General features: G+C 36.9%; 1 protein-coding gene across 1 annotated transcript in view; it reads right to left on the minus strand.

Moving 5' to 3' along the window:
- tenm3 (teneurin transmembrane protein 3) overlaps nt 1–13,737 on the minus strand; it is a 211,850-nt gene that overhangs the window by 162,273 nt on the left and 35,840 nt on the right. The window lies entirely within an intron of this gene.

Here is a 13,737-nt window from a genome sequence, read left to right on the forward strand (position 1 = left end):
GAACCAAAACATCCACTGCTACCAAATAAAAAACAGCAAAGAATGAAGGTTTACTGCTAGTATGAGTAAGTAGGCTTTTCTGTTTGTGATGTTTCTGCTTCACTGGCTGCGGTCACATAGAAGTAGGAAATGTATCCACAATGCCCACAATTGTCTTTAAAGCCACAGCATTGGAGAGTTGCATAAGGATGTGAGGCCAAGTAAACCACAACTCTCTCTCTCTCTCTCTCTCTCACACACACACACACACACACACTCACACCCACACCCAAACAGACTCACACACTTGCTTTCCGTGGCTGACAAAATTCACTTTATCTTCATCTTAGATATACTGTAGCTCAACTTGTAGTCCATTTACCATCAAATCAGCTATTAGCAAATGGATGCTTGTACGTGCGCACACACAAGCACACGAACCTTCAATATTGAGCGAATGAAATGGTTAAAGACTGTTAAATAGGATCTAATATAAAAATCTATAGTTTTTGAGCTGATAGGGATATGTAGTCTGCAGTAATATAAAGCAGTGAAAATAAAATAATATAAAATAGTACTCTATTCAAAAATGAATAAATCACACTTCTGCTGTTGTGCATGCATTTACAAATTTTCCTAAAATTATACCTGTTACTTGTCATGTTAATAATTTTGCATAATATTGTACCTACATATATAGTAAATGGTATAATAATACATTTCAATGCTTGATTTTTAGGACTTTTGTTTACTTTGCTGTGATTTTTGCTGACAATTTTGGTACATTGTTGTGTCACCACTTGATGTCCAACACAAAATTGGGGTCCTGAAGCAAAACTGTATAAGAACCACTGATATAAAGTACAGTGATATGCACCACATAGGTATTAGAAAAAGGTCACAAAGTGTAAGAAATAATTTCATCATTCAGTGTCTTCTTGTTGTGTGAAAAGGCTTTGCTTGCACCGTTCTTCTGGACACCACTTTACAGAGAAATTCCTGTAACCTTCCCAAACCTATCACCAACCTCTGATATGCACAGGTAGCCACAATGCCCTGACCTGGGCTCAGTGCTACCACTTAGCATATAATAACAGCTTATCAGACACGGTCAAGGTCCACTGATCTGAGAGCAGTTAAAGGCATAGGGTGAGAGAAGTGAGTGAATAGTAATTAGGCTGACTGTCTCTAAGCTCCATGTCATGGTTCTGGACACACTCTTGAGACAGTGAGCAAAGTCACCTCCACCAAAGTCCTGCATGCACCCTAATTACCTTCTTTCTCAATACAGTGTAGTTTACACAGGAGAAAGGAAATTCAGAATGAAAAGTGTGTGTGATCGTAAGAATGTAAGTGAGAGAGAAAAAAAGACACAGAAAGAGCGGGGGATAATTATTATTTTGTAATTATTGGGAGCTTTATATATTTATGTTGTGAAACACAATTACAGGCGGGTCCTCTGGGAGCAGGGCTTACACCGGCCTACCCATCCCAACCAACAAATTAAGTGCCATTAACATTATGTGCTGCCACTGATACAAAAGTGTGTGTGTGTGTGTGTGTGTGTGTGTGTGTGTGTGTGTGTGTGTGTGTGTGTGTGTGTGTGTTGAAACTATTAAGCCTGGACCAACTGACTAAAACAATATAGTGTTCCCTCTTGACTGAACACTAATGTAAATTCTAATGACTACAGTTCAAATAATTTACTTTATATGCTCATAAGGTATATGCTTTACAATGGTAGAGAAGATTATTCTGTAACACTTTTCTTGAGGCTTGTATATATAATGCAATAAAATCCCTTTCTTAATGCATTATAAATTCCTAATGCCTTATAATGCATATTGTAATGCATTATATAATTTCATAAATAATTGTTACCACTGTAATACATTACAATGTTTCTTTTCATAGAGTATAATGCATTATAACAAAATTGTCTGCCTTGATGTTTTTCAGCCTTTTGATTTTATATATATATATATATATATACTCAAAATTGAAATGGGGGGTTTTGCTTTTAATCAGTTTAACCATCATTTTGACCAAACAGCCATTGTAGCCAATTAAATGTAACATAATCAAGGCACGTTTTCTAAACTGTTTTCTTTTTTTTTTTTTTTTTTTTACTAAATTACAGTAATTTAAGAATTACATTAAATAATTTTCATTTATAGACACCAATACAAAATTTATTGTATTTAAAGCTATTAAAATATCTTTGTTTTAACACTCTCAAAATCATGAGTTATGAGACAAGGAGGGTTTGTGAAACTTGTCTACTACCGACTTTAGGAAACTTAATAAAATAGACATTAAAATCATTGCAAAATTCATGATGTTGCTTTATTTTATATTGTCAGCAAAGTCATCACAAATATATCTGGCATATTTAACATTAATATTAAAGGTATGAATTTTGTATTAAAAAGTGTTTTAATAATACTGGTTACAATTATTTATGATAACAAACAATTGACAGGGTTCTCACACCTGTTGACCAATAAAAGTCCATGATTTTTTTCTTCTTCAGTCAGTCGCAATTACTTAAAGGATACATAAACATAAATTTAGAGATTGCACTCACAAAGAGTAATTCCTGGCCAATGAAATATTATCAAGCTTAGCATTACTAGAAAAAAAAAGAAAATATTTGCTATTCAAATTTCAATGAATTTTCTGCGAATTGTATTAATTTTCATGATTTTTCTAAGCATGGAAAACACAATTTTAAACTCTGATATTTCCAGGTTTTTCAAGTCCGTGGGAACCCTGAATTGATTATAAGGTGCATTCTAAAGCATTATGAATCGATGAAATGCATGTTATCTGGATTCAAGTAAAATGTTAGCGATAAGTCTAAAAATCTCCTGACAGTGCAGCACAAATGCCTTTTTTGGTGAGGAATTCAGCTCTTGTTTATGTTAAATCTGCTGTCTCTCATAGAGAATGACCCAAGGGAAATGACTATGAGAATGAAATAGTGAATGCAGAGGGCACTGTGTAATGCTGCTGTTTTCGCAACCTTTTCAAATTAATTTAATCTCCCTCCCTCTCATCTCTTTTTCTTTCGTTCTCTCCCTGTGATAACCCCAGCTCTGTCTGTGGTTTTGTGCCAACCTGCTCCATCAGCACTCTCCACTGCCTGCTCACACACAAACACACACACACACACACACGAGCAGATCAAACACAGATTGACCCTTTCTCTCTTGTGTGTAATGATTTGCCACAGCAGACGAAGAAGTTCAACACATCCCATAATCCAGTACAGCTGTCAATTAAAGATGAGAGTAGAAAGAAGAGGAGATGAAGCCACTGTTGAAATGGGGGGGGGGAGTGGTATTTTCTCTATTCTGCCAGTACGCAAACAAACCAGCTCCTAAACACAATGGAAGAAAGTGTGAAAGAATGGAAGGGTATTCCTGTTTAAAACAAAGAGAGGTGGAAGGGTGCACTCAGACTAGAGCATACATTTAACCACATATACACACAAGCACACTGCACAAAGCATTTTATTCATATTAAACAGGAGAAAATAACAGTACTATCAAAGCAATGAGCCATGCTGTATAAATTAACATTAATTTATTTAGCAGACACTTTTATTAAGTGACTTACAAGTGACTCACATTTAATCCAAGGGAGAGCACAATACTAACACAGCACTAAAAAGTTATACCAAATTTACCAAAAAGTACTATATACTAAATATACTATATGCAAAGCTAAAGTTGAAGTGTGAGTGCAAAAATGGTTTATTATTATTATACAAAAGGCTTTATGTGTTTTAGTAGAGCTGTCAAAATTAAAGCGTTATTGCATAGGATTAATTACAAATGTTTAAAACATAAATTTTTCTAAATAGAAATTAACACAGTTACCAACATTCAGCTCTGTGTGAGTTCTAAACACTGGTTGGAACAGGGTGGAACCTTTGCTACGTGTCTGGTGGGGACATTACACTGATGTACACATCTGAAACACACAACAGTGATTCCATGCCAGTGATCAAGTAATGGAGAAAGGACATCTTACAAAATAAACCCAGATGGGACTTGTGACATAAATGAAGTACCTTTTGTAATTCGTAATTTTACCACAGAAGCACGTCAAATCTTAACTATCACCAACAAGCCAAACAAGATATATGGCACAGATGAGGAACCATAATAGTTCAAATAATATTTCTATCTTTATACTGTGGAAGGCTTTGTTTGAAAAATGTTATTAAAACATTATTGTCAAATTTTGTTTTCCTTCCTAAGAAGTGAACATTTAAATCAACTGACAGCACTACTTTTTAGTTGGTTTTAAGATACCGTTTTCAGTTGCCAAGCAACGTAGCAACTTAATATAGAATTTGCTCCCACAGGTGTGCATTTATTGGCATTTTACAATGGCTTTGAATGTGGCTCAACCAGTCCGAAATCAGAGTCAGAACCATCCAGTTTATAAACTTATCTAAACCGCATGGAGTAGGCAAATAAATTGCAATGCGCAAGCAAACACCCACGGTGCCACCAATCCGGAACTCGACTCTTTAAAGCTGATGTGTAAGCTGATGTTTTTCCATGTCAAAATTCTCTCTCGGATCCCATCTTATTATGCAGAATCAAATATAAGTAAATCATTTGTAGGTTGATTTCACCTCAAAGTGTAACACTGTGGCTCTGAGGTGCTATCAAAAATGACTCTGTTTGTTTGAACGGCTCATCCAGACATTGGCTTGACCAATGGAGTGAGTTTGGGCTGGGACTATCTGTTGGTACAACCAATGGAAGACAGGGAGATTTTCAGGAATCTTTTTGATAACCTTGATTAGATTTAAATTTCAGTTTGGTGAAGCAAGTGGTGCATAAACTACACACTTTAGATTCAAATACAGCATCCAGCTCATCTGACGAAACACACACACACCCTGCAGAAGAGTCAATGATCAGGGTATTATTTCCGCAGCCTCATCACTCCCCGGTGGTAAACTTAAGGTGCTTGTTTGTCGGCCATTGACTTTTTTTTTTTTTTTTTTTTTTCTTGTGTGATTTTGCCCAGCATTCTTGAGGAGCATTTTGTGTGTGTGTGTGTGTGTGTGTGTGTGTGTATGCAACCTGTCTCTTTCACTGCTCTCCTCTGCCTCCTCATCCCCAATCTCATATTCAGGCCTCTAGGTTTTCATATTCTAATCGATAGCAACCCGTGCTTCAGTGCTAACAGGAACACTTAAGAAAAGCCGTGCTACTGATGTCACTAACCGTCTGTCTCCCTCACTTTCTCCTTCTTCCTTTGTCTGTTTACCCAATCCTCAGTGGACGAGTAAAACAAGGCATAAGGACACACATCGTAACTTGCTTCAACAAAAACTATGTGCGAATAAATCAAACTCACGCACACACATACATGCCTTATAGTCTTATTTGTGAGTAGTTTCATTTTTGTGCCATTTTGGTGATCAAGTGTGACATGGATTCAAGGCAGATGGGTGGAGTTTGGGAGAGAGAAACAAACAAACGAGTGTCTAGCAGTGTTGAGAGTTTTGCAAAAGCTAAACACAACAACAAACACATCATAGCAGTTGAGCCGCACACATACATAGACTTTAATGAATATTAAATGAATCGTTGAGAAAAAACAATGAAGTTGGACATTTTGTGTGGATGTATGGACCCCCTGCAGTGTGGTCTCACTGACTAACACAAGACAAACACTCCATCAAACTAAGAATTGAATAAGAGACACCAAAGAGAAGATAAAGAATGTATTCGATGCGTTTAAAGATTAAACGTCCATTATAACTAATGCACTGCATTGATGCAAATATGGAAATGACAATTGTTGATCACTAGAATAATAAGTGGATGCTGTATAATTACCATTAGAGGTGTCTTACCATAAACATTTTGTAGATAAATCACTTGATGAAAAACATTGGGGATGGTGAGATACACTTGAAATGACATTCAGGGGTGTTGTTGTGCGTGTGTATTTTTTCGAGGGCGACCAAGTACTAAGCACCCATGCATATCATTAAAATCACCCATGCAAACAGCAGACCTGAACACCAGCATTTATGTAGATGGGGAAAAAAGAAATCACTGAGGCAAGATGGTGGGAAATGGATGAGAAATGGATGAGAGTGAATGAGAATAAAAGAAAAGAAAATTAGAGAGAGATATGGCTCTGTGGTCTATTTTCTATCAGACTGATCTTTTAGTATTATTTTATCCCTCTGTGGGTTCTGCCTGTAGAATTATAACCTTTTGGAAACACATACACACACAGGGGAGGTGCGGGTTGAATACCGGAGAGCTTGAGACTGTTTGTGTCTCTTGGAGTGGAACAATGCCTCCAGTATCCATCGCTCTCCCACTCTCTGCCTCCCCTCCTCTCTTATTGCTCCCTCTATCTTTTCATTTTCTCTTTCTATGGCTAGGCCCTGTTTCCACAGCCCTCTTCCCCTTTGGGCGACATGTGAAATGAAGCAGAGATAGTCCCCTCAGTGGTGAGGAACAGATAAAGAAAGAGAGAGAGGAGGAACAAGAAAATGGTTGAAGAAAGCGATAGACTTATACGTGTACACTCGGGACTTCTGTTCTGGCTGGGCTAACATGAGCAAGAAGGCTCATCCTCTGATGCTGCTAAAACAGGAAATGTAGCAGTAGCTTAGATACACTCAGAATTAGCAACACACCTGACTCTCATTCACTACTCGAGAGTGTTCAGTATCACGGGTGGAGAGGCTGCTGGTAGAGTAAAAAAAAAAAAAAAAAAAAAAAACTAAAAATGTACCTCAGTGTGGGTGTTTTTCCAGACCACTCCCATAGGACAGAAAAATCATAAAAGAGATCAGTGTAATATCTCAGTTGTTTCTCCTTTACAGCAAACAGACTCTATTTTTCCTCAGATTTGTCTTCTGAGAAAAAGGGCCTAATAATATTGTGTTTAATCAAACATGTTTCAGAAGAAATCTCAGTGTCTCAATGCTGTACTGTTTTGCCAAGATACCAAAGTCTGCAATCAAGTTGGTGATTCTCATGAAACCTATACAGAAAATGTCTTTGTCATTAAAACCCATTCCAAATCAAAAAAGAAAGTGAAGCCTCTATTTAAAACCATTAAGATTTTTTTCTTTTCTTTTTTATTTTTTTTTTTGCATTGTGACAATATTTTAAAAGACACTTTTAAAATATTTATTACATTCTTATTACATTTACCATTCCCAGTGTTTTCAATGATGATTCTCATAACCCCAACACAGTTTTTTTTTTTTTTTTTTTTTTTTTTACTGTATTGGAACAGAAAATATACTGTTGTATCTTTTTAGTTTTATACTGCTTGGAAAATTCTAGATAATCAGTGAAAATGAAAGGCAGAAAAACAATGTTGTATAATAATAATAATAATAATAATAATAATAATAATATATATATATATATATATATATATATATATATATATATATATATATATATATATATATTTATTTGCTTTTGTGATTTTGAAGTAATATAGAACCAGGACATTTTTTACATGTTTTGTCACAATTACTCAGTCAGAGATTTCAAAATGTTCTCAAAAATCTCATTAAATTCTTCGAAGACAAAACTATCTGAGCTAAGCCATTCATGTTTATCTGTACTCTTCCTGTACATTAACAATTGCCTCATTTGTGTCTATTTTTATTTATCTGAAGAATTTTATTGTAGAAACCTCTTTCCTATTACTTTCAAATTCTTTGACCCTTCAATGAAACATAACTGAGAAATCCCTTAGGTCTCCAGCTCACATGCACATGTGCACAAGACATACTTCATATGTATATTAAATAGCCATGTGCTTCTAGTGCTGTTATAAAAGTCTCTCTTTAAACATTATAAAATATTTACAGTAAGCAGATTCAAAGTACATCAGTTAAATGTTATGTGTGTGTAATGCAAAATAATTACACACATTATTTTGTATACATCATTAACAAAATAATTGTTATGAAATAAATTTCCTTTATTGTCCTCTGGGTGTTGCACAGTACGCAGGTGAACAGAACACAAAATAAAATAAAACTGGATTGTTGTACAGTACGCCCAACAAGTATGAGTCTCTCAGATTGGTCTAGTGATACATTAGTTAAACAATGAAAAAGGTGAGCAATTTTTTATAAATGCATTAATAATTATGAGGGTTTAAATATTTAATGTCTAATTGAGTGCTGAAGGTAAGCATAAAGGTGATATGCTGGATGATAAACAAAACTCGCATACTAGTGAATGCAGCCTCGCTAGGTCTAAACTTCAATACCAAACACCATCCGCTGCAAACGGCAATATTTCACTAACAATCAAATATTGCTCGGAGAGCGTTCTGTTGCTTTTTACCTCTATCATGCATGAGCTCTATTTCTTCCTCATCTCTTTACAGTCTCTCTCACGCTGCTCATTCTCTCTCACCTTTTCTCTCTCCTCATAGAAACAGAAATTCCTTGTTGCCAAAGAAATAAAGAGACCAAATCTATAACCACCAATAGCGTTCTCTCTCCCCATGTATTCATCTTCCTCAATCGATCTCCCTCTCAGATCATCACACATCTCATTCTACTTCATCTCCCTACTCTTTCCTCCCTCTCAGCACTAATTTCCTCTCTACTCTCTCCAGAGTACAGGCAGGTCACAGTCCTTCGTCTGTTTTTTGTTTAGTTTTTTTTATCGACTAAACAATGGATGCGTGTGATGATGCACACATTAACTGTAATGATGCACACTTAAGTGTCAGTCTGCTGGTTAATGATAATGTTATCTAAGGTCTTCGCTCCCTCCACAATGACACCCATAGATACCAGGCCAGCTTCCTGTGATCGATCACCCCACAAGCCAGGCCCCCACCTCCCTCAAAAAGAAAACATCTCGAAGCTCATCTCTGACACTCTGCCTGTCAGCCTCCAAAACCGAGCAAATGAAGACAGATTCTCCTTAATTGGGTTTGGGATGACTTCAGCGCGTGCGTGATGATGGGTAGAGAACTATAATTCCGCCATTATGATCCAGAGACAGCCGTGTTTCATTCCCGCACAAAGTGCACTATTCGATTTACAATGATTCATGATGCGGCGATGTTAATGGTGCAGACAGAAGTGTGCAGAAAGCATACTTTGGGGGCTAACACTGATAAATAGCACTAACACTAGTGCATGTGTACACACAATCTCTCTCTCATCAACATACAAATAATTTACACTTTTTGTTCAAAACTATGATGCATAGAGTTTTTGATACATTAAAGGGATAGTTCGCCCAAAAATGAAAATTCTTTCATCATTTAGCAACCCTCAATTTGTTCAACATGTCTGACTTTCCTATGTGGAACACAAAAGATGGCAGTTAGGCAGTATGTAAGTCTCAGTCACCATTCACTTTCATTGCATATTTTTTTCCATATAATGAAAGTAAATGGTGACTAAGGCTAACATTCTGTTCAACATTCTGATCTCTTTTTGTGAAAGAAAGGGTGAGTAACTGATGAACTATACCCAATGTTGGGTAAGTTACAAAAAAAAAGCAATGCACAACAAGTTACTAACTACTTCTGTAAAATTATAATCAGATTACTTTACTAATTACTTAATTGAAAAGTAATCACATTACTAATTACATTACTTTTCAGTTACTTTCTAAAACACTTTAAATAACAAATGAAAAATGTCTATTTTCTCCTTGTTCATTGTTGCACACCCTTCAGTTGTCACAGAAACACAAACAGATGTACATATGAACATATGAATTCACGTTTTTTTATTATATTAATACATTAATTGTATTACACATAAATAATATTTTTAAGAAATATTTGTAACCCAAGTCATCTACTTAAAAGTAATTACCTCCATTGAATGTCAGTAACTATAATTGGATTACACAAATTTTAAATGTAATCCATTACACTACTTTTTGTGCCAAAAATAATCAGATTACAGTAACTAATTACTTTGTAATCCAATTACACCCAACACATACTATACCTTTAAATGCATTAGTTTTAGTGCAGGTATGTTGGTTCAACAAGTATTTTAAATAAGAAGAATAAGACATGTATAGCAACACCATCAGATTCCGTTATTTGAGTTCTTTGAGAGGCCAGGCCATTGTAGGACATAGAATGGTAGGCCAGTAGTCATTCATCCAGAATCATTTGAATACCATTGGAGGAAAGTAAATGAATGGGTGGAATGGAGAGAGGTTGAATAGGTGAAAAGATGACAAATAGAGAATTGCACTTTGATATGTTTCACTGAGCAACACTGTAATGCTCTACTGCCATCATAAACCAATAATACACACTGCTAAATAGTAAGATCAGTTTAACATGCGAGATAATTTTTATAAACCAATACACACACTCATGCATACACACTCGCACACTGTCAGAGAGCTCCTCCCTAAGTCTAATTGGGCTCTTTTTGTGCGAGAAAGCCAAGGAGTGCTCATCAACACATGTACTGTTAAAACAGTCAGGGCTTGCCCAGTTTACTGCTGTAACCAGTAAATGGGAACAGCAGGGGGCTGAGGGAGAGCCTGTTAACACACACACATACACACAATCACATGGCCAATTCCAATGAGGGGTGCGGGCAGGGTCCTTCCATAGGTCAGATGTGGTTAGCTGTCGCATAGGAAGAGCGAGCGGAGAGAAGAATGAGTGCTCATTGTCAATGGATTAATGTAGCTGAGAAATGTAAAGACAATGCTGGAGACCTTTGATATGCAGATATTAACAAAGGACACACACATATGAAGCTGTGTGTAAGAAGAGTCCTTCAAGTGCTGTAAATAATGAGCTAGGAACAGCAGTCTTTGGATGATATTTTAAATGGAGTCGTGTAGGGGTGGTTCAACGGCATGCCAGAATTAGGGATTTAAACCAATGCAAAAATATGTGGCTGGGTTCAGCCCAAGTCGTTAACCAAAGCAGGCCAATCCACACCAGCTGGAGATAAGCTGATTTTATGAACTGGCTTCAAAAAGCATCTATTTACTGTATGGGAATGTCAGATGGTGCGGTAGACCCTATGAGGCACAGTATACTGACGTACTAACCCTGTTGAAAAGAACAGCTTAAACCAGAATACATTTTCACGCTGATTATAGATCATTAGTGCTGGTCTCGTAATGGTCTTTTGTATTTATACATTTTGAAATTGAAAGTGGAGAAAAGGACTTAAATATTGATCTGTTTCTCACCCACATATTGCTTCTGAAGATATGGATTAAACCATGCTGTGATTTCAGGAGCTTAAAAGGACTGGTCACCATTCACTTGAATTGTAAGGATATTCTTCTGAAATCTTTATTTGTGTTCTGCAGAAGAAAGTCATACATATCTGGGATGGCATGAGGGTGATTAAATGATGAGAGAATTTCCATTTTTGGGTGAACTATCCCTTTAAAGAGCCTGGCCGCATAAACCGGCACAGAATAACCAACATGATATTTCTTGTTAAGCTGGTTTGCCAAGGCAGTGTTGCTGTTTAAGATAGTTTGGCAGCCTGGTCGGCACAAACCAGTACAGAATAGTCATGCTTCTCACCAGCAAAATGTAACTGCCAATACTGGTAGATCAATATCTTCCTGGTTAAGCTGGTCGGCTAAAGTAGAGTTGCTGGTTAGGCAGTTTGGTTGGCACAAACTGGGGACCTGCGTCCAAAAACAACATACTCTGGTGAGCAGCTATATTAGTCTGTCAGCAGGGAAAACTGATCCCTATCTGGTCTTCTCAAAGAAAGATAGAAAATTAAAGAGTATGTGCATTAGACAAAGAAACAGCAAGAAAGATAAATAGAAAGAGAAGGAGAGAGATAATCTATGTGTGACATGAGTAGGATGATGAAGGTTTCATAGGTCAGGTTGATCCCCAGGCCCCCACCTCCACATGCTGACCTTTGTATCCCTCAAATCCCATCTCCTCTCCAGTCCAGCATGCACACCATCCCCCTTGGGAGGACTCAGACCCGCTCTCACCCAGCTGCTGGACTAGCAAAATAGAGTAGCCTCAATCTGCCAATAGTAACAGTTATTTTTCAATCTCTTCTCCCCTTCACTCGCTCACATTCACACTGTCTTCAAATCATGTGCACTGACTGTGCTGTGTTGTTAATAGTAGAATTAAATAAAAAAAATGGATTAAAACACTCTTTTCCATACACCACACAATACAAAGCTAGCCAAAGGCATCTGAAGGGATGGACAATGAAGATGATGCACAGGGAGACCAAAAAGTTCAAGCAGTTATGTCCTGGTGAAAGGCCTGCACATTCAAAGGTGAAGGGTTGGGTAGGGGGGTCAGAAAAGAAAGACCCAATCCTGCCCTTATGCTTAAGGAGATAACTAAACAAGAGCAATCAACAGAGGAATTAAGGTCAGTTAAGAGGGGGAGAGAAAGCGTTTCGACTGACACATCCATGTCATTGGGGATCCATGATTGGGAAGAGGGAGAGAGAGAAAGTGAGAGATAATAAAATTATGATCTTCCAGAAAAAAGCCAGATTACAGGAAACCAGATACACATTCACTCTGGGAAACACTGCAATAGAACACACCCTACACTATGACTACCTCAAATCAGTGCTTCAAGGGGTTTTGGTCTGGCAGTGAATCCACTAAAAGAGAAAGCTAGAAGAGCATTCTATGGTATTAAGGGCAAATTTACCCAAATAGACATTCTAGTAACAATTTGGTGTAAAACCTTTGATAGTATTATTATGCCTATTGCTCTGTTCTGATGTAAGGTTTGGGGTCCACTCTGTCTGTCAGATTACTCTAGATGGGACAAACACCCCATAGGATCCCTGCATGCAGAATTCAGTAGAAACATTCTAAGAGTTCAGAGAAAAACACCAACTAATGCATGCTGGGCCGAACTTGGCAGATACCCCCTAATTATACATATTGAAAAATGATACCTCAAATTCCTGACATACCTAAATTCAACTTTCCCTAACACACTGCAACATGAAGCCCTTAAAACCCAAGAGTTGAAGCCTAAAACCAGTCCCCTTAGTCAGCTGGCTCTGAAACTCACAAACCCACTAACAACTAACAAACACCAGTTTCAGACCAGCACTGCTGAACAAAACCAAATCAGAATAAACCAAATCATAAAAAAAGCAAAAATTCATATTTGGAAAATGAAAGTAAAAATCAAAGCAAATTGGAATGCTATCGGGCCCTAAACAGAAAATATAATCTGGCAGAATATCTCTACACTGTAAGAGATACAAAACAAAGACGGATCGTTACCAAATACAGACTCATTGATCACAGTCTGGCCACAGATAAAGGCAGACACAGAAAAACATGGCTTCCAAAGGAAGATTGAGTCTGTGCTCACTGTGACACTTGTGAGGTTGAGACAGAGACACACTTTCTTCTTCAATGTGAGAGAGAAATACTTTGACAAACTCTCAAACCTCATGCCACAGTTTTTCAGTTCAGCAGAAACAGATCAAATGCAGGTGTTACTGGGGGAGGACAATCATGCATCAGTTGCAGCAAAATAAATTTTTGAGTTGCACACCCTCAGAAACCAATCACTGCCTTAATGTACTTCGGTCACAGTTTTTCTTTTTTTATGTTCATAATGTCTTGTTAAATGCTTATTTTATATTGTATAGTGTATATTGTTATTATTGTTTTTTATTTTATATTATTCATTACCTGGCACTGTATTTTAATTATATTTCTTATTGTTATTTGTTACTGTTTTATTATAATTTTT

Source organism: Myxocyprinus asiaticus, chromosome 7 (assembly GCF_019703515.2).
Source record: "Myxocyprinus asiaticus isolate MX2 ecotype Aquarium Trade chromosome 7, UBuf_Myxa_2, whole genome shotgun sequence".
NCBI classification, from domain to species: Eukaryota; Metazoa; Chordata; class Actinopteri; order Cypriniformes; family Catostomidae; genus Myxocyprinus; species Myxocyprinus asiaticus.